Source organism: Entelurus aequoreus, linkage group LG14 (assembly GCF_033978785.1).
Source record: "Entelurus aequoreus isolate RoL-2023_Sb linkage group LG14, RoL_Eaeq_v1.1, whole genome shotgun sequence".
In the NCBI taxonomy this organism is placed as follows: Eukaryota; Metazoa; Chordata; class Actinopteri; order Syngnathiformes; family Syngnathidae; genus Entelurus; species Entelurus aequoreus.
The window spans coordinates 40,792,166-40,819,098 of record NC_084744.1 but is presented as its reverse complement, the minus strand read 5'-3'; the positions used below and the strand labels follow the sequence as shown (position 1 = coordinate 40,819,098).

Sequence of the window (26,933 nt, the reverse complement as noted above, 5' to 3'; positions counted from 1 at the left end):
TATTTTTCAACAAGTTTTTTGTTATTTTTATATCTTTTTTTCCAAATAGTTCAAGAAAGACCACAACAAATGAGCAATATTTTGCACTGTTATACAATTTAATAAATCAGAAACTGATGACATAGTGCTGTATTTTACTTCTTTACCTCTTTTTTTCAACCAAAAATGCTTTGCTCTGATTAGGGGGTACTTGAATTAAAACAATGTCCACAGGGGGTACATCACTGAAAAAAGGTTGAGAACCACTGCAATAGGGTATATAAACACACAACTACTGTGTACTTGCTCCCCCTAGTGGTTAAATGAGTCAACAGCTGTTAGCCTCACGTCAGTATTTGAAACCCACACAAAACATCCTTTCATGTCTTGTAGGACTTGTCCTCATTAGGGTCACAGGTGTGCTGGAGCCTAGCCCAGCTGACTGCTCAGCAACCAATCACAGGGCACACATAGAATAACAACTCACATTTACAACTATGGACAATTAAGTGCTATTCAACCGATGGGCCCTGGGGCCAAATGCAGCATGGGAATGACACCATAATTTCGCCACACCTAGTGTGTGTGTGACAATCATTGGTAATTTAACTTTAACAATGGCAAATATTTGCATTAAAATTTTGACATTGCTAGCAAACATAGAACACTGAGGTCCAACCTTGTAAACATTCTAACCAAGGCGTTCCTCAAGGCACTTTTTAGTTCCTCTCCTTTATGGCAGTTTTGTTTCAGAATGTGATTTACTGTATTTAACTAAGGTATTGCTGTAGCTTGTTTACTTCAGATACAGTCAGTAGTCATTTGTTCAACTTTAGTTGTACTAGTGGTGTTCCTCAAGGTCGCATTTGAGGTCCTCTCTTTTTCTCATTTGGGCTACTCAACTGGTGGCCCTTGAGCTCAGTCCAAAAACTGAGACTCAACATTTTTGCAGCAGGTCCTTAAAACAGCAGACCGTGCCTGTAATTCTGACAAAAATAAATAGACCAAAATCAATGGTTTACTGCAGACCTGTGCAAATTAAGCCCTGGGGACCACATGCGGGCCCTTAAGCTTTTCAATCTGGCCCGCCGGATATTCCCCAAAAAAATGTCAAGATGTTTAAGATGTAAAGTGTAGCTGCCATTATGATGTGCAGTGATGTTTTCTAATGACCGTAAGTCTTCAACTATACTAAGTCTTTCAATGCTTGGAATCTGCATGATATACTAGTTACTATAGTCATCTAATTAGTTACTATGGTCATCTAATTAGTTACTGTGGTCATCTAATTAGTTACTATGGTCATCTAATGAGTTACTATGGTCATCTAATGAGTTACTATGGTCATCTAATGCAGTGGTTCTCAAATGGGGGTACTTGAAGGTATGCCAAGGTGTACGTGAGATTTTTTTAAATATTCTAAAAATAGCAACAATTCAAAAATCCTTTATAAATATAAATAAAAACCTATCTTTTTTTCCAAACAGTTCAAGAAAGACCACTACAAATGAGCAATATTTTGCACTGTTATACAATTTAATAAATCAGAAACTGATGACATAGTGCTGTATTTTACTTCTTTATCTATTTTTTTCAACCAAAAATGCTTTGCTCTGATTAGGGCATTGGTTCTTAACCTGGGTTCGATCGAACCCTAGGGGTTCGGTGAGTCGGCCTCAGGGGTTCGACGAAGCCTCCGCCGCGGAGGTCAAGACACACCCGACTCATTGTGTAAATAAAAACTTCTCCCTATCGGCGAATTGTGGATACAGCAACAGCAGAAGTCAGACTGATTTGCAGGTGTGTAATTTGTTGTGAGTTTATGCACTGTGTTGGTTTTGTTCTTTGAACAAGGTGATGTTCATGCACGGTTCATTTGGTGCACCAGTAAAAAAAACATAACTTTGTCTTGAATTTGAAAAAAAAACATTTCATTTTTCACTAAAGAAGCGTTCGGTGAATGCGCATATGAAACTGGTGGTGTTCGTTATCTTAAACAAGGTTAAGAACCACTGGAGTAGGGGGTACTTGAATTTAAAAAAAATTCACAGGGGATACAGCACTGAAAAAAAGTTGAGAACCGCTGATCTAATGAGTTACTATGGTCATCTAATGAGTTACTATGGTCATCTAATTAGTTACTATGGTCATCTAATTAGTTACTATGGTAATGTAAGTCACAGCAGCTCAGACGAGGCACCAAGCAGTGTGGGTGGAGAGCGTTTCCACAGAGTGTTTCCAGAGCCTGAAATGTGGGTGTCAGGGACAGACGTGGAAGGAGATTTTTACAACAAAGTTGTAAAGCTTAGTGATATATCACATATATCAGATTATAGGTGGGGTTTATTTTTACCCTTCGCGTTCATATTTTGCTGTTTTTGTTGTATTTTTGTTGCGTTTCGCTTCATTGTAAAATATGTGGGTGGAGAGGGGGTGTGACGTTCATATGTTGTCAATATTCAGTGTTTTATCCTTAATAGTTAATATTGTAAATCCCACATTCTTTATTTTCATGTACATTCTCATTCAGTAAAAAAATTTAGAATTCCATTCCGTTTTTTCATGCGGTCTGTCATAACGTTTTTAGCATTCAATCAGACGTTATTGTGAGGTTTTGTATTAGAGTTCCTAAAAATCAGATATACCGGCCCCCAGACACATTTTGTTCTCTAAATTTGACCCCCCGAGTTATAATAATTGCCCAGGCCTGGTTTATTATGTATGGGGCACTGGTTCTCTGAAAAATACAAAATAAGACTATAGCGAAGGGAGAAGTCTGGCCGCCTGGTCCTTAGCGTTCTAAAATGTGCCCTGCCCAAAAATGTTTTGTTGAGTATCCCTGATTTAGAGTCTCAAATTAACCGAACATGATTTTCCACATTCAATCTCTTGACTTTATGGTCAACATGCTCACCCCTCCCACTCGGCTACCGTGCAGCACAATCAGACAGCTACAATAATTCAAAGCTATGTTTTACTGTCAAAAAAACAAGTAGACCAACAAGTATACCGTCTCTCACCTCCCACAAAGTCCTGAAGGCCTTCTGTTCAATGCGTAGCAGCTCACTGAACTCCCGCGTGACGATGGTCGCATGTCGGGGGGTGTCATACAGGATCGACTCCCCAAATACTGTGCCGGCCCCCAGTGTGCAAATGGTAACAGCATCCTACACCAGACACACATGCTAAATTATTCCTTATACGTACCATTTGAGAGTTTACAATAGGTGATGCAAAACTAGTTGAAAATACACTAAACTACAGTATTTTAGTTAGCATTAGAAATGGTACTGTACCTGATATCTGGACGTCTCTGACACTTTAACATCCAGTGAACCAGAGAGGACAGCATACCAGTTGGTGCCAATGTCTCCCTGGCGATATACTAGAAAGAAACAACAACAAAAACAAGCGACCCTATTAATGTTACGAAGACAAATGTTTGAGAGTGTGAACCTACTTGTGATGCCTTTCTCCAAGCTTTCATAGAAGCAACACAGGCAGATCTGCTGCAGGAAATGTGGGTGAAACTTCTCAAAGAGCTTCACGTCTCGTAGATGTGCCAGGACTGTGTCCACATCTTCTCCTGAGCGCGCTGACGGTCTGGAGATCAAAAGAAAACAATGTAGAAGTAATTTTACGTGCGTGAAGTATCTGCTGTGTGGTATAGACCAGGGGTCCCCAACCACCGGGCCGTGGTAGCATTGATCTACTTTATACTTTATAACCGACCGCATTTTCTCCTACTTAACTTTGGCCAGTCCCACCAGACACACCAATAAGCTTGTTCATAGATGTATTATAAAACTCCTAATAGGAAGTCGCCATTTGCTATATTTGTTACATCTTTGTTACATGGGACAATGCACATTATTAAACATATCAAATGTAAAGGTGCCAAATTGTAGCCAAAAGCGAGGTTCCATCGCTGACCTAAGATCAGAGCAGATCAGGAGCAAAGTGACAATAGTAGGTAAAGTGCATAAGGCAGACGGAGAAGTACTAAATTGTTGCATATAATAAAAGTTAAAAAAGTTAAAGTACCACATTGTGGCGAAATTATTTTCTGCATTTGACCCATCACCCTTGATCACCCCCTTGGAGGTGAGGGGAGCAGAGAGCAGCAGCAGTGACCGCGCCCGGGAATCATTTTTGGTGATTTAACCCCAAATTCCAACCCTTGATGCTGAGTGCCAAGCAGGAAGGTAATGAGTCCCATTTTTATAGTCTTTGGTATGACTCGGGGTTTGAACTCACGACCTACGATCTCAGGGCTGACACTCTAACCACTAGGCCACTGAGTAGGTTACCAAATATTTACCATTTGTGAAAAAAAAAAAGATTTTCATTTTAATTACAAATCACCCTACTCAGTGGTCTAGTGGTTATAGTGTCGGCCCTGAGATCGGTAGGTTGTGAGTTCAAACCCTGGCCGAGTCATACCAAAGACTATAAATATGGGACCCATTACCTCCCTGCTTGGCACTCAGCATCAAGGCTTGGAATTGGGGGTTAAATAACCAAAATGATTCCCGAGCGCGGCCACCGCTGCTACTCACTGCTGCTACTCACTGCTCCCCTCACCTCCCAAGGGGTGATCAAGGATGATGGGTCAAAAGCAGAGAATCATTTCGTCACACCTGGTGTGTGTGTGTGTGTGACAATCATTGGCACTTTAAATTTAACTTAACTTTAAATCAATAGAAATAAATAAATAATCCATGGCCTAGAAGGGAGTCGAACCTACGTCCCTTGCATCACCAGCGTGTTGCTAACCACTAAGCTTTAACCAACATGTCTGCGAGGGAGTGGATTCAATATTTGGTGAGTGAGGAACTCTGATATAGTGTAAATAGAAACTATTCTAAAAACTATGGACCAGCGGACCTGATCGCAGCAACGGGAGAGGATTTAGTTTTTTAATGGACAGTAAAATCCGGGGAAAAATCAGAACTGGGAAAGAAAAACAAAAAAACTGATTTTTTTGCAAAAACGTCAACACAACATCCAGTTTTGTCGATGATAAAACTTGTTCGATCAAATTTTTTGCCTGCACAAAAATTTGGTGCATCACTGATAAACACAATGTGTCCAAGAGTTGTTGTTTTTGTTGACATGTGCGCTCGCTCCCCTCAGCTCACAGCTCCAGACGACGTAAGTGCTCTTTAATCCCAGCAGACACTGTGGTGAGGAGCCCTGGATCAGAACTAAATGTAACCTGTGCTAAACAGCAGGGTTCTGTTCCGGTCTCCTCTAGATTTCCCGCCCCTATACTTTACTAGCACCGTCTAGCTCAGGGGTCTGCAACATTTACTACGCAAAGAACCGTTTTGCCCCATCTTCCAATAAAGAGAAATAGTCTGGAGCCGTTTATAAACTTCAAAAAATATATAATCAGGCAAAGGAGTCTGACCACACAGAATCAAACTGTGTTTTCTTCTGAGGTGTTTCTTTCTTGGGGCTCACCCAATCACCAGTCAGGACTCATCCTGTACACATTCACGGCCTCAGACAGTTTGGAACATTATAGTTTCTATCTCTTTTAAAAGTAACAGTAGAGTGGAAAAACAAGTTGATTTTATTTGCATATTTGTGTGTCATTGTATTCATTAAACCATATCCAATTATATTTACAAGTCGCAGAGTATGTGAAAATACCGTCCAAACATCACAAAAGGCCAAATTCAGTCGGCCGTTTTGAATATTCCGCTCCGAATATCGTCGGCAATTTCCATAGATTCTACGTCAATGCATTCTGACCATATTATTAGATCAGTCATACTGGAAATATGCAAAAATTGGAAAGAGATGTGCTGTTTATTATTCACAATCCTCATGTAAGACAAGACACATATGCTTGGCTTTTTTTGTATGTTCGAAATCGTAAATAAATAGCTAACAATTGAGTCAACAGATCGAGGCTTTGATTGCTTGATTGATTGAAACTTTTATTAGTAGATTGCACAGTACAGTTCATATTCCGTACAATTGACCACTAAATGGTAACAATCGAAAAAGTTCTTCAACTTGTTTAGGTCGGGGTCCACGCTAATCAATTCATGGTAAGGCTCCTCTGTTGTGCCCATTAAACTCTCTAAAAACATCCAGAAAGCGCTAACAATACTCCATTTACATGTCGTGACCTGAAATTTAACCAAATATGAGTGATATTGTTATTATAAGTGCTAACAGAGATGGCCTATTTTAGCGACACATTGATATCAGTAAGCTAATGCTATCTTACGTTGCTATTGTTGACACACTGAGACGGCAGCTGCTTCTGCTTCGTCTCTAACTCGCTAAAAGTAAATTCTAAAATATAATTCATGCATCTCTCACCTGCTAGTAGACAAATGTGGCCACGGACCGACAGGCTGCTCCACGTTCACATCCCCGAAAAAGACATAAAAAGACGCTAGTTGATGCTTCTTTTTTCAACCCGTCGTGTTGAATCTTCATTTAAACGGGATTATGTGGGCATCTTGTCGGTCAGAATCCCAGCAATAGTGGAAATATTAGTGTTTGTATTATTATGGTTCATTATGGTTAGTTTGTATGTTTAGCACCTAGCCATGTTGCTGATGCTATAGTGTTACAATAAAGCTACATCCGTATAGCACTCAGCTTCTAAAACTTATTACTCATCCTCTTTGTGTTCGGGCTCAAAATGATAAGGTTCTGAATCATAATTTTTCCCAAAGTAATCGTTGTTGGGTCTCAAAGTCTGCTTGATTAGCATTGTTGTTGATGAGGAAGGGATCTGTGGTTTCTAACGGTTCGCCACGCGATCATGCGACTGGCTTCCTCATTAACTCTCGAAATGGCTCGGGAATCTCTGTGAGATTGATGCTATTTTGTTCATTTCGATTTATTCGCAAACTTTGGAAGTCTTCTGGTGTCATAAATCAGCTAAATATGATAACGGCTTCAATACAGAGGCAACTTGTTTTTCCACTCTACTGCTACTTTTGAAGATGTGCTTTTCCTCCATGCCATGTTGAAAAAAAAATCTCAAGGAGGTGGAAGAGCCGTGGGTTGCCGACCCTTCATCTAGTTGCAAAGTAGTCAAAATCCTTAGTCCAAAATCAAATCTCTCAACCAGGCTCAGATGTAGAGTTAAGCTAGCGCCGAGGTCTTCCACAATTTTAGTTGATAAGACTTTATAATGTTCATGTAAGCAATGAAGATAGTAAGGGATTAGCGGCACTAGTTACCAGCTAGCGATTAGCGACACACGCTGCCAGTTAGCGATTATCGGCGTTATACTGTGTTATTAGAATATCTAAAGCAGTGGTTCTTAACCTTGTTGGAGGTACCGAACCCCACCAGTTTCATATGCGCATTCACCGAACCCTTCTTTAGTGAAAAATAAAATGTTGTTTTTTTTCAAATTCAATAAAAAATTATGTTTTTTTACCGGTGCACAAAATGAACCGTGCATGAACATCACCTTGTTCAAAGAACAAAACCAACACAGTGCATGAACTCACAACAAATTACACACTTTACACACATTACCATGAATTGATTAACGTGGACCCCGACTTAAACAAGTTGAAAAACTTATTCGGGTGTTACCATTTAGTGGTCAATTGTACGGAATATGTACTGTACAGTGTAAACTGTACTGTTTCATATAATGTATTTTCTTCCTTTGCAATCTGCTAGTAAAAGTTTTAATCGATCAATCAAACAACCTGCAAATCAGATGGAAAATTAGAGGGAACATTGTTTGGGGGTATCCATAATACGCCGATAGGGAGAAGTTTTTATTTACACGATAAGTCGAATGTGTCTTTACCTCCGTGGCGGACGCTCCGCCGAACCCCTGAGGCCGACTCACCGAACCCCTAGGGTTTGATCGAACCCAGGTTAAGAACCACTGGTCTATACAGAGTAAAGGACTACGCTTCATTCATGCACTGAACGACGACTGATTACTACTACCTTTTTCTTTAGCTCCGTTGTAGGGTGAGCTGCCGTCATTACTTAGTTTGGCCACTGGGGGGCAGCATACAATGCAAAACACAAAGCAATGTTCCCAAGAGAAATAATGACAACAATAGTTCCTGGGTCCAACTGCGATCATATTTTTTTCTTATTCAGCCTTTTTTTTAAACTAACTCAGTGGTTCTTAAACCTTTTTACCACCTCAGAAAAAAACCATTAATGTAAAGTAGCAATGTAGGCCTTAATATTAATTAACAACAAGGCAGTGGTTTTATTTAACAAGCACCGTAAATTCCGGACTATAAGCCGCTACGTTTTCCCTACAATTTGAACCCCACGGCTCAGGATCTTTCTGTGTGGAGTTTGCATGTTCTCCCCGTGACTGCGTGGGTTCCCTCTGGGTACTCCGGCTTCCTCCCACCTCCAAAGACATGCACCTGGGGATAGGCCCCTCCCACCTCCAAAGACATGCACCTGGGGATATGTTGATTGGCAACACTGAATTAACCCTAGTGTGTGAATGTGAGTGTGAATGTTGTCTATCGGTGTTGGCCCTGTGATGAGGTAGCGACTTGTCCAGGGTGTACCCCGCCTCCCGCCCGAATGCAGCTGAGATAGGCTCCAGCACCCCCGCGATCCCGAACGGGACAAGCGGTAGAAAATGGATGGATGGGCTTATAAAACGGTGCGGATAATTTTGGGCTTTTTCTTCCCATAATGCAAATCATTAAAAAAAAAAAACAAGCAAACACACTGAAAATGTGTGATCGTGCTTTTGAACTAATTCGCGTGCTGCCGGTGCTGCAGTGTCCTTCGATTTAGTGCTTTCAACCGTAAGTAGAAGTGCCGTCCATAGCAGTTCTACTTGTATGGATCCTTCATTCATCACTCCAAGCAGCGTTTGTAAATTTTACAATTAAACTAAAACAATTCATACTTACTAAAGCGTCCCATGTGTAATGTGTGTAGGAGGGTTTTCATGCATGTTTTTACGTGCTATTGTAATGTAATGAAGCTAGCGTCGCTAGCATTAGCTAATATGCAAAGACGTTTACGAGTGTATGTAATTAATAACTTACAGTGGCATTTTTTTGTATTGTTTCAGTTAAACAAATTCCTCAGTAAACTCACCAAAACGTCACTGTGGAGTTATTGAGTCTGTTAAGCTGATTGGAGAGCTAGCTTCCGCGGCTAGTGGGTCCATGACGATGACTTCTGTTTTGTTTGATCAGCTGTTTTACTGCCGTGTTACAGGCACCGTTTGGAAACAATTAAGGTATGTAAAGAAACATTTGCAGAATCTTTCTGTGTACCCAACCCACTAGTCTCTTAGCCAGGACACACCCAACCACTAACTACGAAAACGAATAAGAAAAAACAACCCGAAGGCCCTCTGAGAGGCGGGGTGGAAGATGGGCCTAACAGGACTGACTACTCGGAAACGACTGGAACGGACATCGACAACGAGATGAAGACCTTCCGATTGTGCAGGTGTGGATGGGGGAAAGTGACCACATACAGGGGCTTACGGATTCATCAGGGGAGGAAGAAAAAGGAGAGTGAGAAGAAAGGCATACAACATCCTTGCACTGCTCCGGCAGATAAGACAAGCAGGACCCCCAGCCGGGGAGAGAACCACAGAGCCGAGGGTCCAAACATTGTTGATATGCGAATGGTAGAGGAAGAACCCCCTGAGCGGAGCAGTACCCCCCTGGCATGTGAGCATGCTGAAGATAGACCTGCCAGCCCCCCAGTCACCCAGCAAACAGAAAAGAGGGAACCAGGAAGAAAGTGCACCATCAAGTGGCCTAGAGCAAGTGATGTGAAGACATGGCAGAAACTGGACTCAGACCTCAGTCTACTGCTGGAGCACTCGCTACGTGGTAAAGTGGACAAGAAACTCAACCTTCATCGGGACATCCTGTACGAGGAGTGCAAAGCTAGATTCGGTAGCCTCACCAAGAAGCAGCACAATCTCCCCCCAAGAAAGGGCAGGAGGGAGGCCGAGATTGATGCCTTGGTGCAAGATCGGCACCAGCTTCGCAGGAGATGGAGGAAAGCATCGGCAGAGGAGAAAGAAAGCCTGAAGGTGTTATGGGACGAGGTGAGACAGAAGCTAGGAAGCATGCGAAGAGCAGAACGTATTCGCAGACGCAGGAAAAGAAAGGAGAAAGAAAGAGCTAGCTTCATGAGGAATCCCTTCAAGCACGCCCGTCAGCTTCTGGAGGAGAAAAGAAGCGGGAAACTGGAAGCCACCAAGGAGGAGCTTGAGCAGTACATCAGGGGCCAATACAGCGACTCGAAGAGGAACGATCCGTTAGGTTCACCAGGATACGTCCCTCCTCCACCTCCCCCAACCACGCAGTTTGACAGCTTCCCTCCTCGGCTGAGCGAGGTAAGAGCAGTCGTCAAGAAAGCGAGGTCAGCATCAGCTCCTGGGCCTAACGGAATCCCCTACAAGCTATTCAAGAACTGCCCCCAAGTGCTGAAATGCTTGTGGAAGCTAATGAGCACAGCATGGAAGAATCTACTCATTCCGTCGGAGTGGCAGAGAGCTGTGGCGTGTTTATTCCGAAGGAACAGGAGTCCCATAACATCAGTCAATTCAGGAGCATTGCCCTGTTGAATGTCGAGGGAAAGATCTTCTTTGCAGTCATGGCCAAGAGACTAACCTCTTACCTCACAGGGAATGGCTATATTGACACCAGCTGCCAGAAAGCAGGAGTACCAGGTTTTCCAGGATGCGTGGAGCATTCTTCAATGATTTGGGCACAGATCCAGAGGGCCAAGCAGGAGAAGAGCGACCTCCACGTGGTGTGGCTTGACCTTGCAAATGCTTATGGTTCTGTCCCTCACAAACTTATCCAGTTTGCATTGGAGTTCTTCCACGTCCCTGTTTCCATCATCAACCTGGTAACCAGCTACTTCAGGGACTTCCAGATGTGTTTCAGCCTCCAGGATTTTACAACAGGATGGCAGCGTCTGGAAGTAGGCATCGCCATGGGGTGTTCCATCGCCCCAGTCCTCTTTGTCGCAGCTTTTGAAATCATCCTCCGCGGAGCCCGTCAGACTGTAGGAGGAATGAGGCTGCAGACAGGGCAGAGGCTTCCACCACTCCGGAGCTACATGGACGATGTCACTGTGGTCCTGCAAACAGCCCCATGCACGAGAAGGTGCCTGAAGAGGCTCGATGAGCTAGTGACATGGGCACGGATGAAGATAAAACCCTCCAAGTCACGAAGCCTCTCCTTGCGCAAAGGCACCAGGAACGACAAAACCATCTTTGTTGCGGGAGGTGAGCAAATCCCTCTACTGGTCAACCAGTCCATCCAAAGCCTGGGGAGGCAGTACAATGCGGACCTGTCAGACAAGGCAGCACGGAAACAACTCTCAGAAGGCCTAGCGAGTATCAACAAGAGCCAGCTCCCCGGAAAGTACAAGTTGTGGTGCTACAACTTCACACTGTACCAAAGGGTTATGTGGCCACTGAAGATGTGCGAGATTCCATCCTCAACAGCCAACGGATTGGACAGACTAGCCAACTCCTACATCCGAAAGTGGCTGGGCCTACCGTGTTGCTTCTCCGACACTGGCTTATTTGGGGCAACTTCGCTGCATCTGCCGATCCAGTCCATCACCCTGGGCTATAAGCAGGAGAAGGCCAGATTGGTTCTTGAGCTGGAAGAATCCTCAGATCCTACAGTGAGGAATGCACGTGTACCCACCCGAACAGGCCGGAAGTGGCAAGCAGGGCCAGAGGTCGCCAAGGCCATTGGCAGGCTCCAACACCAGGAAATAGTTGGCAGGGTGCAAGTAGGGAGAGCGGGGCTTGGCTGGGGAGATTCTCCACGCCTCTGGTCCAAGGCCACAAAGAGGGAACGCAGAGCCATGGTTGTGGAGGAGGTCTCAAGGGCGAACCAGGAGCAATATACCATCAAGGCCGTGTCTCAAGGTCGCCAAGGAAGATGGACCACTTGGGAAGGTACCATCAGTAGACCCATCAGCTGGGCCGACCTATGGAAGATGCCACAAGCCAGGCTCAGCTTCCTTCTTAGGGCAACCTATGACACCTTGCCATGCCCTAGAAACCTCCATCAGTGGTTCGGCCAGGAGGAGAGCTGTCCCCTGTGTGGTGCTCCCAACGCTAGCCTGCAGCACTTGCTATCAGGCTGCAAGATCGCGCTGACACAGGGTCGCTACAGATGGCGGCATGACCAAGTCCTGATGAAACTGGCCGAAGTCCTGGAGAGCAGTAGACAGGAGGCCAACAGCCAGCCCATGGCCAAGCAACTTCCTGTCATGTTTGTGAGGCCAGGGGAAGGCAAAGGAGACACCAGCCAACGAGGCACCCGCAGTGTCCTCTCTCTGGCAAGGGACTGGAGTATGAGGGCTGATATCGGCAAACAGCTCCAGTTCCCCCGTGAGATCACCACCACTTCACTCCACCCAGACATCGTGCTGTGGTCTGCTGTTACCAAGTCTGCCATGCTGATCGAGCTCACCATCCCCTGGGAGGAGGGAATCCAGGCAGCCTACGAGCGCAAAGCAGCCAAATATGCAGATCTGGCTGCTGAGTGCAGAGAGGCAGGCTGGTCCACTACCATCTACCCTGTGGAAGTAGGCTGTCGGGGCTTCGTCGGTACATCAACTTTAAGGCTGCTCCGAGATGTGGGAACGACTGGGGCTAAGCTCCAAAGGGAAATCAAGGCCCTTGCTGAGGAAGCAGAAAAAGGAAGCTTCTGGTTGTGGCTGAGGATGAGGGATAAGTACTGGGGGTCGAGGCAATAAGATGGGTCAGCTGCAGGGGGTGGCAGGGAGACGTCCCTGCCACCGCTCCGCCACCAGGAGGCATTCCGGGGTTAAAGAGAGCGAAACTCCAATGAGTGGTGGTCCCCGGCTGATGACCCTGCAGCTGACCCAAGGATGGCGCGTCAGGCATACTTGCCCAGCAGAAACAATACCATATCTGTACAATCAATCTGTAAATAACTCATTTCACAACTGCGACTTACAGTCCGGTGTGGCTAATATGTGGGGAAAAAAATGTTCCCTCTAAAATGTAGAGGGTGCTACTCATATACCAGTGCGCTCTATAGTCCGGAAAATACGGTATATTTAATCTTTTTGGCCACGGTAACATTACACACAGTTTGAACACTGTGTTTGAATATAGGAAAATAAAACGCTGTACTTAAAGGCCTACTGAAATGATTTTTTTTTATTTAAACGGGGATAGCAGATCCATTCTATGTGTCATACTTGATCATTTCACGATATTGCCATATTTTTGCTGAAAGGATTTAGTAGAGAACAATGACGATAAAGATCACAACTTTTGGTATCTGATAAAAAAAAGCCTTGCCCCTACCGGAAGTAGCGTGACGTAGTCAATTGAAAGGCTCCTCACATTTTCCTATTGTTTTCAATGCAGCTAGAGCGATTCGGACCGAGAAAGCGAGGATTACCCCATTAATTTGAGCGAGGATGAAAGATTTGTGGATGAGGAACGTTAGAGTGAAGGACTAGAATGCAGTGCAAGACATATCTTTTTTCGCTCTGACCGTAACTTAGGTACAAGCTGACTCATTGGATTCCACACTCTCTCCTTTTTCTATTGTGGATCACGGATTTGTATTTTAAACCACCTCGGATACTATATCCTCTTGAAAATGAGAGTCGAGAACGCGAAATGGACATTCACAGTGACTTTTATCTCCACGACAATACATCGACGAAACACTTTAGCTACGGAGCTAACGTGATAGCATCGTGCTTAACTGCATATAGAAACAACATAAATAAATCCCTGACTGGAAGGATAGACAGAAGATCAACAATACTATTAAACCATGGACATGTAAATACACGGTTAATGCCTACCAGCCTGGCGAAGGTTAACAATGATAAATGATAATGATAAATGGGTTGTACTTGTATAGCGCTTTTCTACCTTCAAGGTACTCAAAGCGCTCTGACAGTATTTCCACATTCACCCATTCACACACACATTCACACACTGATGGCGGGAGCTGCCATGCAAGGCGCTAACCAGAACCCATCAGGAGCAAGGGTGAAGTGTCTTGCCCAAGGACACAACGGACGTGACTAGGATGGTAGAAGGTGGGGATTGAACCCCAGTAACCAGCAACCCTCCGATTGCTGACACGGCCACTCTACCAACTTCGCCACGCCGTCCCCAATGCTGTTGCTAACGACGCCATTGAAGCTAACTTAGCAACCAGACCTCACAGAGCTATGCTAAAAACATTAGCTATCCACCTACGCCAGCCAGCCCTCATCTGCTCATCAACACCGGTGCTCACCTGCGTTCCAGCGATCGACGGTGCGACAAAAGACTTCACCCGATCACAGATGCGGTCGGCGAGACGGAGGAAGTTAAGGTGAGTTCGGCGGCTAGCGCGTCTGCTATCCATCTCTGTCTTCCTGGTTGTGTTGCTGCAGCCAGCCGCTAATACACCAATCCCACCTACAACTTTCTTCTTTGCAGTCTCCATTGTTCATTAAACAAATTGCAAAAGATTCACCAACACAGATGTCCAGAATACTGTGGAATTTTGAAATGTAAACAGAGCTTTTTTGTATTGTATTCAATGAGGTACCAATACTTCCGTATCAACTGATTCTGTCACGCGCATACGTCATCATATCTAGACGTTTTCAACCGGAAGTGTGGCGGGAAATTTAAAATTGCAACCGGCCGTATTGGCATGTGTTGCAATGTTAAGATTTCATCATTGATATATAAACTATCAGACTGCGTGGTCGGTAGTAGTGAGTTTCAGTAGGCCTTTAAATGAAGTGATTATTTGGTGTACTACTAGATCAGGGGTGTCCAAACTACAGCTTGCGGACCAAGTGTGGCCCACCGACGTCTTCAATGTGGCAATTTATTTAATAAGGAAACTTATTCATTTTAATAGTCTAGTCATCTAGCGGACGACGTGAATTATTCAGGGCAATGACCTTTAATTATACTCCGAATGGAGGTATGCGCAGCATTGACTTATACGACCCAATGCAAACAACCTTCCCCAGTCATGAAGCAAAAAAAATAATAATAATAATCCAACCAACCCAAAATGTCCACAGACATGGTCACACAACACAACCTGTTCACTGACATTTGTGGCCATTATAAAAAACGTCCATGCATCATAAAAAATTCAAAATGACACCTATTTAAATTTAATACAAAGCATGATGGCAAAATGCAAAACACTCTCCACACTTCTCCATGTTTGGCGCATTTTAGCTGTTTGATATTTCTGATTGATTACAAAACTTAAAGGAGGTCGTCACGGAAATAAACAAGGTCGAAGTCGAACTTTCACATACTCTTAATATGCATTTATATAATTATATATCCATCAAATTAATATATTATGCATACATATAGGATATGTTACTTTACATGCACCTCGACCACACTTTTTTAGCCCAATGCGCCCCCAAGTCAAAAAGTCTGGACACCCCTGCACTTGATGGAGCCCGCGTACCACTCGGGGTAGGCGTACCACAGTTTGAGAATCCCTGATGTCATAGATTTACAAACCCCGTTTCCATAAGAGTTGGAAAATTGTGTTAGATGTAAATATAAACGGAATACAATGATTTGCAAATCATTTTCAACCCATATTCAGTTGAATATGCTACAAAGACAACATATTTGATGTTCAAACTGATAAACTTTTTTTTTTTTTTAAATAATCATTAACTTTGGAATTTGATGCCAGCAACACGTGACAAAGAAGTTGGGAAAGGTGGCAATAAATACTGATTAAAGTTGAGGAATGCTCATCCAACACTTATTTGGAACATCCCACAGGTGAACAGGCAAATTGGGAACAGGTGGGTGCCATGATTGGGTATAAAAGTAGATTCCATGAAATGCTCAGTCATTCACAAACAAGGATGGGGCGAGGGTCACCACTTTGTCAACAAATGTGTGAGCAAATTGTTGAACAGTTTAAGAAAAACCTTTCTCAACCAGCTATTGCAAGGAATTTAGGGATTTCACCATCTACGGTCCGTAATATCATCAAAGGGTTCAGAGAATCTGGAGAAATCACTGCACGTAAGCAGCTAAGCCCGTGACCTTCGATCCCTCAGGCTGTACTGCATCAACAAGTGACATCAGTGTGTAAAGGATATCAACACAAGAGCTCAGGAACACTTCAGAAACCCACTGTCAGTAACTACAGTTGGTCGCTACATCTGTAAGTGCAAGTTAAAACTCTCCTATGCAAGGCGAAAACCGTTTATCAACAACACCCAGAAACGCAGTCGGCTTCGCTGGGCCTGAGCTCATCTAAGATGGACTGATACAAAGTGGAAAAGTGTTCTGTGGTCTGACGAGTCCACATTTCAAATTGTTTTTGGAAACTGTGGACGTCGTGTCCTCCGGACCAAAGAGGAAAAGAGCCATCCGGATTGTTATAGGCGCAAAGTGTAAAAGCCAGCATCTGTGATGGTATGGGGGTGTATTAGTGCCCAAGACATGGGTAACTTACACATTTGTGAAGGCGCCATTAATGCTGAAATGTACATACAGGTTTTGGAGCAACATATGTTGCCATCCAAGCAACGTTACCATGGACGCCCCTGCTTATTTCAGCAAGACAATGCCAAGCCACATGTTACATCAACGTGGCTTCATAGTAAAGAGTGCGGGTACTAGACTGGCCTGCCTGTAGTCCAGACCTGTCTCCCATTGAAAATGTGTGGCACATTATGAAGCCTAAAATACCACAACGGAGAACAACTTCAGCTGTACATCAAGCAAGAATGGGAAAGAATTCCACCTGAGAAGCTTAAAAAATGTGTCTCCTCAGTTCCCAAACGTTTACTGAGTGTTGTTAAAAGGAAAGGCCGTGTAACACAGTGGTGAACATGCCCTTTCCCAACTACTTTGGCACGTGTTGCAGCCATGAAATTCTAAGTTAATTATTATTTGCAAAAAAAAAACAAAGTTTATGAGTTTGAACATCAAATATCTTGTCTTTGTAGTGCATTCAATTGAATATGGGTTGAAAAGGATTTGCAAGTCATTGTATTCCGTTTATATTTACATCTAACACAATTTCCCAACTCATATGGAAACAGGGTTTGTACATGTCAATCATATCTTTCTATGTCAGCTGATCTTCCTTACATGTTCATTGGTGAATTCTCTTCAACGCTATGCAGCTGTGTTTGCACTGCAGTGAAAATACACTTCCTGTTATTCCCAGTCTGACTTGGAGGTGGGCCGGGCGTTAAAGAAAGTTCATTTTTTTGATGAGCAGTAGAAAATGGAGCTTTGATTATGAGAAATACTTCAGTAGGCGAATCTTTCATTTGTCTTTTAAGGCGGAGGGACTCGTAAGACTTGTACTGTACTGATGAGTAAGTCCCGTGTGGCAAATCCTGAACGCAGTCTCAGAGCTTGGAATCTCCTTGAATGTCCACCATGTTGCCTTTAAGGAGCGGTCTGCACTGACGACTTCACGATGTTTGCTGACTGAACAACGTTGTGACCATGAAGTGTTTTCTACCAGAATAACATAACTCTTCAAACTGTCTTATTTCTTTGTGAAATGGTAAATTCCACTGGTGTGTGCAGGAGTCGAGTCTCTTTCAGACCTCAGACTCTGCAGTGTGTGTGTGTGTTCTTGTATTTCTACCATTCTTGAGACATGAAGAAAGAAAAGTATCTTCCATATGAGGAGGTGTGAACAAGTGATGACATAAATCATGGTCCCAATAACATTGCATCTAACAGAGAATGTCACATTTGCACCCCTGCTGGTCCCAAAAAGGGGGGATTTTTCAAATTGACTGTGTGTTGCTTTTAAAAGTGCTCCCCCTCTGGTCAACATATGTAATAACGAGTGTGTAAAAAATTTGAAGTGCTCCCCCTCTGGCCAACATATGTAATAATAAGTGTGTGTAGGAAATTTAAATGTGCCCCCTTTGACCAAAATTTATTAAAAATAAATGAATAAATATTTCTGTATTTTTTCCTATAAAATTGGGAACAATTTCTCATATTCTTTCTGTCTCTGTAATATTGCAATTTTTTCTCATAAAATTATTACGTTTTTTTAGTAAACTTATTACTTTTTAATGCAAAATGGTGACATTTGTCATAAATTTCTGACTTTTATCCTACTATTGTGAATTGTTTTGTTGTTCTTGTAAAATAAAATAAAACAATTTTGGAGTAAAATTATGACTTTTGTCATAATTTTGCCAAGTAAAATTCTGATTGATTTAATGTTAACTCTCCTAACTATACCAAGATTCATACTACATTTCAGTACAGCTTCTGCTTTTCACCTCTCAAACCATTTTAACATTCTACTTTAACTTTCAAACTATTTATACATTTCACTGGTATTTCGGTTTAGCGTCAGCTTTTCAACATTCAAACCATTTCAGCATTTAAACAATGTCAACATCCAAACCATTTCAACATTTAAACAATTTTAACATTCAAACCATTTCAACATTTAAACAATTTTAACATTCAAACCATTTCAGCATTTAAACAATGTCAACATCCAAACCATTTCAACATTTAAACAATTTTAACATTCAAACCATTTCAGCATTTAAACAATGTCAACATCCAAACCATTTCAACATTTAAACAATTTTAACATTCAAACCACTTCAGCATTTAAACAATGTCAACATTCAAACCATTTCAACATATAAACAATGTCAACATTCAAACCATTTCATCGTTTAAACAATTGTAACATTCAAACCATTTCAACATTTAAACAATTTTAACATTCAAACCATTTCAGCATTTAAACAATTTTAACATTCAAACCATTTCAGCATTTAAACAATGTCAACATCCAAACCATTTCAACATTTAAACAATGTCAACATTCAAACCATTTCAATGTTTAAACAATTTTAACATTCAAACCATTTCAGCATTTAAACAATGTCAACATCCAAACCATTTCAATATTTAAACAATTTTAACATTCAAACCACTTCAGCATTTAAACAATGTCAACATTCAAACCATTTCAACATCTAAACAATGTCAACATTCAAACCATTTCAGCATTTAAACAATGTCAACATTCAAACCATTTCAACATTTGAACAATTGTAACATTCAAACCATTTCAGCATTTAAACAATGTCAACATTCAAACCATTTCAACATTTAAACAATTTTAACATTCAAACCATTTCAGCATTTAAACAATGTCAACATCCAAACCATTTCAACATTTAAACAATTTTAACATTCAAACCACTTCAGCATTTAAACAATGTCAACATTCAAATCATTTCAACATTTAAACAATGTCAACATTCAAACCATTTCATCGTTTAAACAATTGTAACATTCAAACCATTTCAACATTTAAACAATTTTAACATTCAAACCATTTCAGCATTTAAAAAATTTTAACATTCAAAAAACTTCAGCATTTAAACAATGTCAACATTCAAACCATTTCAACATTTAAACAATGTCAACATTCAAACCATTTCATCGTTTAAACAATTGCAACATTCAAACCATTTCAACATTTAAACAATTTTAACATTCAAACCATTTCAGCATTTAAACAATTTTAACATTCAAACCATTTCAGCATTTAAACAATGTCAACATCCAAACCATTTCAATATTTAAACAATTTTAACATTCAAACCACTTCAGCATTTAAACAATGTCAACATTCAAACCATTTCAACATCTAAACAATGTCAACATTCAAACCATTTCAGCCTTTAAACAATGTCAACATTCAAACCATTTCAACATTTAAACAATTGTAACATTCAAATCATTTTAGCATTTAAACAATTTTAACATTCAAACCATTTCAGCATTTAAACAATGTCAACATTCAAACCATTTCAACATTTAAACAATTGTAACATTCAAGTCATTTTAGCATTTAAACAATGTCAACATTCAAACCATTTCAGCATTTAAACAATGTCAACATTCAAACCATTTCAACATTTAAACAATATCAACATTCAAACCATTTCAGCATTTAAACAATTTTAACATTCAAACCATTTCAGCTTTTAAACAATTACAACATTCAAACCTATTCAACATTTAAACAATGTCAACATTCAAACCATTTCAGCATTTAAAGAATTTTAACATTCAAACCATTTCAGCATTTAAACAATGTCAACATTCAAACCATTTCATCATTTAAAGAATTTTAACATTCAAACCATTTCAGCATTTAAACAATGTCAACATTCAAACCATTTCATCATTTAAACAATTGTAACATTCAAACCATTTCAACATTTAAACAATTTTAACATTCAAACCATTTCAGCATTTAGACAATTTCAACATCCAAACCATTTCAACATTAAAACAATTTTAACATTCAAACCACTTCAGCATTCAAACAATGTCAACATTCAAACCATTTCAACATTTAAACAATGTCAACATTCAAACCATTTCAGCATTTAAACAATGTCAACATTCAAACCATTTCATCATTTAAACAATTTTAACATTCAAACCACTTCAGCATTTAAACAATGTCAACATTCAAACCATTTCAGCATTTAAACAATGTCAACATTCAAACCATTTCAACATTTAAACAATTGTACCATTCAAATCATTTTAGCATTTAAACAATTTTAACATTCAAACCATTTCAGCATTTAAACAATGTCAACATTCAAACCATTTAAACATTTAAACAATTTTAACATTCAAACCATTTCAGCATTTAAACAATGTCAACATCCAAACCATTTCAATATTTAAACAATTTTAACATTCAAACCACTTCAGCATTTAAACAATGTCCACATTCAAACCATTTCAACATCTAAACAATGTCAACATTCAAACCATTTCAGCATTTAAACAATGTCAACATTCAAACCATTTCAACATTTAAACAATTGTAACATTCAAATCATTTTAGCATTTAAATAATTTTAACATTCAAACCATTTCAGCATTTAAACAATGTATACATTCAAACCATTTCAACATTTAAACAATTGTAACATTCAAATCATTTCAACATCTAAACAATGTCAACATTCAAACCATTTCAGCATTTAAACAATGTAAACATTCAAACCATTTCAACATTTAAACAATTGTAACATTCAAATAATTTTAGCATTTAAACAATTTTAACATTCAAACCATTTCAGCATTTAAACAATTTTAAAATTCAAACCATTTCAACATTTAAACAATTGTAACATTCAAATCATTTTAGCATTCAAACAATGTCAACATTCAAACCATTTCAAAATTTAAACAATGTCAACATCCAAACCATTTCAGCATTTAAAAAATGTCAACATTCAAACCATTTCAGCATTCAAACAATGTCAACATTCAAACCATTTCAGCATTTAAAAAATGTCAACATTCAAACCATTTCAACATTTAAACAATATCAACATTCAAACCATTTCAGCATTTAAACAATTTTAACATTCAAACCATTTCAGCATTTAAACAATTACAACATTCAAACCTATTCAACATTTAAACAATGTCAACATTCAAACCATTTCAACATTTAAACAATGTCAACATTCAAACCATTTCAACATTTAAACACGGTCAACATTCAAACCATTTCATCATTTAAACAATTGTAACATTCAAACCATTTCAACATTTAAACCATTTTAACATTCAAACAATTTCAGCATTTAAACAATGTCAAAGTCCAAACCATTTCAACATTTAAACAATTTTAACATTCAAACCACTTCAGCATTTAAACAATGTCAACATTAAACCATTTCAACATTTAAACAATGTCAACATTCAAACCATTTCAGCATTTAAACAATGTCAACATTCAAACCATTTCAACATTTGAACAATTGTAACATTCAAACCATTTCAGCATTTAAACAATGTCAACATTCAAACCATTTCAACATTTAAACAATTTTAACATTCAAACCATTTCAACATTTAAACAATGTCAACATCCAAACCATTTCAATATTTAAAGAATTTTAACATTCAAACCACTTCAGCATTTAAACAATGTTAACATTCAAACCATTTCAACATTTAAACAATGTCAACATTCAAACCATTTCATCGTTTAAACAATTGTAACATTCAAACCATTTCAACATTTAAACAATTTTAACATTCAAACCATTTCAGCATTTAAACAATTTTAACATTCAAACTATTTCAGCATTTAAACAATGTCAACATCCAAACAATTTCAATATTTAAACAATTTTAACATTCAAACCACTTCAGCATTTAAAGAATGTCAACATTCAAACCATTTCAACATTTAAACAATTGTAACATTCAAATCATTTTAGCATTTAAACAATTTTAACATTCAAACTATTCCAGCATCTAAACAATGTCAACATTCAAACCATTTCAACATTTAAACAATTGTAAGATTCAAATCATTTTAACATTCAAACAATGTCAACATTCAAACCATTACAGCATTTAAACAATGTCAACATTCAAACCATTTCAGCATTTAAACAATGTCAACATTCAAACCATTTCAGCATTTAAACAATATCAACATTCAAACCATTTCAGCATTTAAACAATTTTAACATTCAAACCATTTCAGCATTTAAACAATTACAACATTCAAACCTATTCAACATTTAAACAATGTCAACATTTAAACCATTTCAACATTTAAACAATTGTAACATTCAAATCATTTTAGCATTTAAACAATTTTAACATTCAAACTATTTCAGCATTTAAACAATGTCAACATTCAAACCATTTCAACATTTAAACAATTGTAAGATTCAAATCATTTTAACATTTAAACAATGTCAACATTCAAACCATTACAGCATTTAAACAATGTCAACATTCAAACCATTTCAGCATTTAAACAATGTCAACATTCAAACCATTTCAGCATTTAAACAATATCAACATTCAAACCATTTCAGCATTTAAACAATTTTAACATTCAAACCATTTCAGCATTTAAACAATTACAACATTCAAACCTATTCAACATTTAAACAATGTCAACATCCAAACCATTTCAACATTTAAACAATTTTAACATTCAAACTACTTCAGCATTTAAACAATGTCAACATTCAAACCATTTAAACATTTAAACAATAACAACATTCAAACCATTTCAGCATTTAAACAATGTCAACATTCAAACCATTTCATCATTTAAACAATGTCAACATTCAAACCATTTCAACATTTAAACAATTTTAACATTCAAACCACTTCAGCATTTAAATAATGTCAACATTCAAACCATTTCAGTATTTAAACAATGTCAACATTCAAACCATTTCAACATTTAAACAATTGTAACATTCAAATCATTTTAGCATTTAAACAATTTTAACATTCAAACCATTTCAGCATTCAAACAATGTCAACATTCAAACCATTTAAACATTTAAACAATTTTAACATTCAAACCATTTCAGCATTTAAATAATGTCAACATTCAAACCATTTCAGCATTTAAACAATGTCAACATTAAAACAATTTCAACATTTAAACAATATCAACATTCAAACCATTTCAGCATTTAAACAAGTTTAACATTCAAACCATTTCAGCATTTAAATAATGTCAACATTCAAACCATTTCAATATTTAAACAATATCAACATTCAAACCTATTCAACATTTAAACAATGTCAACATTCAAACCATTTCAGCATTTAAACAATGTCAACATTAAAACCATTTCAACATTTAAACAATATCAACATTCAAACCATTTCAGCATTTAAACAAGTTTAACATTCAAACCATTTCAGCATTTAAACAATTACAACATTCAAACCTATTCAACATTTAAACAATGTCAACATTCAAACCATTTCAGCATTTAAACAATTACAACATTCAAACCTATTCAACATTTAAACAATGTCAACATTCAAACCATTTCAGCATTTAAACAATGTCAACATTCAAACCATTTCAACATTTAAACAATTATAACATTCAAACCATTTCAACATTTCAACAATTATAACATTCAAACCATTTCAACATTTAAACAATTTTAACATTCAAACCATTTCAGCATTTAAACAATTTTAACATTCAAACTATTTCAGCATTTAAACAATGTCAACATCCAAACCATTTCAACATTTAAACAATTTTAACATTCAAACCACTTCAGCATTTAAACAATGTCAACATTCAAACCATTTCAACATTTAAACAATGTCAACATTCAAACCATTTCATCATTTAAACAATGTCAACATTCAAACCATTTCAGCATTTAAACAATGTCAACATTAAAACAATTTCAACATTTAAACAATATCAACATTCAAACCATTTCAGCATTTAAACAAGTTTAACACTCAATCCATTTCAGCATTAAAACAATGTCAACATTCAAACCATTTCAATACTTAAACAATATCAACATTCAAACCTATTCAACATTTAAACAATGTCAACATTCAAACCATTTCAGCATTTAAACAATGTCAACATTAAAACCATTTCAACATTTAAACAATATCAACATTCAAACCATTTCAGCATTTAAACAAGTTTAACATTCAAACAATTTCAGCATTTAAACAATTACAACATTCAAACCTATTCAACATTTAAACAATGTCAACATTCAAACCATTTCAGCATTTAAACAATTACAACATTCAAACCTATTCAACATTTAAACAATGTCAACATTCAAACCATTTCAGCATTTAAACAAGTTTAACATTCAAACCTATTCAACATTTAAACAATGTCAACATTCAAACCATTTCAGCATTTAAACAAGTTTAACATTCAAACCATTTCAGCATTTAAACAATGTCAACATTCAAACCATTTCAATATTTAAACAATATCAACATTCAAACCTATTCAACATTTAAACAATGTCAACATTCAAACCATTTCAGCATTTAAACAATGTCAACATTAAAACCATTTCAACATTTAAACAATATCAACATTCAAACCATTTCAGCATTTAAACAAGTTTAACATTCAAACCATTTCAGCATTTAAACAATTACAACATTCAAACCTATTCAACATTTAAACAATGTCAACATTCAAACCATTTCAGCATTTAAACAATTACAACATTCAAACCTATTCAACATTTAAACAATGTCAACATTCAAACCATTTCAGCATTTAAACAATGTCAACATTCAAACCATTTCAACATTTAAAGAACTGTAACATTCAAACCATTTCAGCATTTAAACAATTGTAACATTCAAATCATTTTAGCATTTAAACAATTTTAACATTCAAACCATTTCAGCATTTAAACAATGTCAACATTCAAACCATTTCAACATTCAAACAATTGTAACATTCAAATCATTTTAGCATTTAAACAATGTCAACATTCAAACCATTTCAGCATTTAAACAATGTCAACATTCAAACCATTTCAGCATTTAAACAATGTCAACATTCAAACCATTTCAGCATTTAAACAATGTCAACATTCAAACCATTTCAACATTTAAACAATATCAACATTCAAACCATTTCAGCATTTAAACAATTTTAACATTCAAACCATTTCAGCATTTAAACAATTACAACATTCAAACTTATTCAACATTTAAACAATGTCAACATTCAAACCATTTCAGCATTTAAACAATTGTAACATTCAAACCATTTCAGCATTTAAACAATGTCAACATCCAAACCATTTCAACATTTAAACAATTTTAACATTCAAACTACTTCAGCATTTAAACAATGTCAACATTCAAACCATTTCAACATTTAAACAATTTTAACATTCAAACCACTTCAGCATTTAAACAATGTCAACATTCAAACCATTTCAGTATTTAAACAATGTCAACATTCAAACCATTTCAACATTTAAACAATTGTAACATTCAAATCATTTTAGCATTTAAACAATTTTAACATTCAAACCATTTCAGCATTTAAACAATGTCAACATTCAAACCATTTCAACATTTAAACAATTTTAACATTCAAACCATTTCAGCATTTAAACAATGTCAACATTCAAACCATTTCAGCATTTAAACAATGTCAACATTAAAACAATTTCAACATTTAAACAATATCAACATTCAAACCATTTCAGCATTTAAACAAGTTTAACATTCAAACCATTTCAGCATTTAAACAATTACAACATTCAAACCTATTCAACATTTAAACAATGTCAACATTCAAACCATTTCAGCATTTAAACAATGTCAACATTCAAACCATTTCAACATTTAAAGAATTGTAACATTCAAACCATTTCAGCATTTAAACAATTCAGACCATTCAAGTGGTTTTTTTTCCCAAAAAAATATGATGCAATCACAGCTCATGTTAACTACTAAACCGTGACTTAAAAGGGTTGGCTGAACTGATATTATGGTATGATACAATCGCCGCACATGTTAACTACCAAACTGTAACTTAAAAGGGTTGGCTGTACTGCTATTAAGGCATGACGCAATCGCCGCTCATGTTAACTACCGAACCGTAACTTAAAAGGGTTTGCTGAACAGCTATTAAGGTATGATGCAATCGGCGCTCATGTTAACTACCGAACCATAACTTAAAAGGATTGGCTGAACAACTATAAGGACTATAAGGCGGCTGGGCAGGCTGCTTTTCCACTTATTACAGATAATGCTGTCAGGATTCACCTCATTGTAGTTTTACATTTAATCAAATAAATTCTCAAACCATTTGGTTTGAATGATCATACAACCCATGAAATTTCAAAGTCCAAGGGTTTTGTTTTTAATAGAACATCACCAGTCTTCTTTACTGAAAATGTCATTTTGGATAGCCAGTAGGAATCACCAGTCAATGTCAAAACCAGTTTAAAGGTCACCTTTTAACAGAACTTTGTTTCATAATGTTGCTCTAATATGCTTATTATCTGGGAGACTGACACAGGCATTTAGCTTTTCCACACACCATCCTGACTCACGGTTTCAACATTTGGTTCTTCTTAAAAGT

General features: G+C 37.9%; 1 pseudogene; it reads right to left on the bottom strand.

The window, feature by feature from the left end:
• LOC133664898 (rap guanine nucleotide exchange factor 4-like) overlaps positions 1-26,933 on the bottom strand; it is a 134,154-nt pseudogene that overhangs the window by 99,619 nt on the left and 7,602 nt on the right.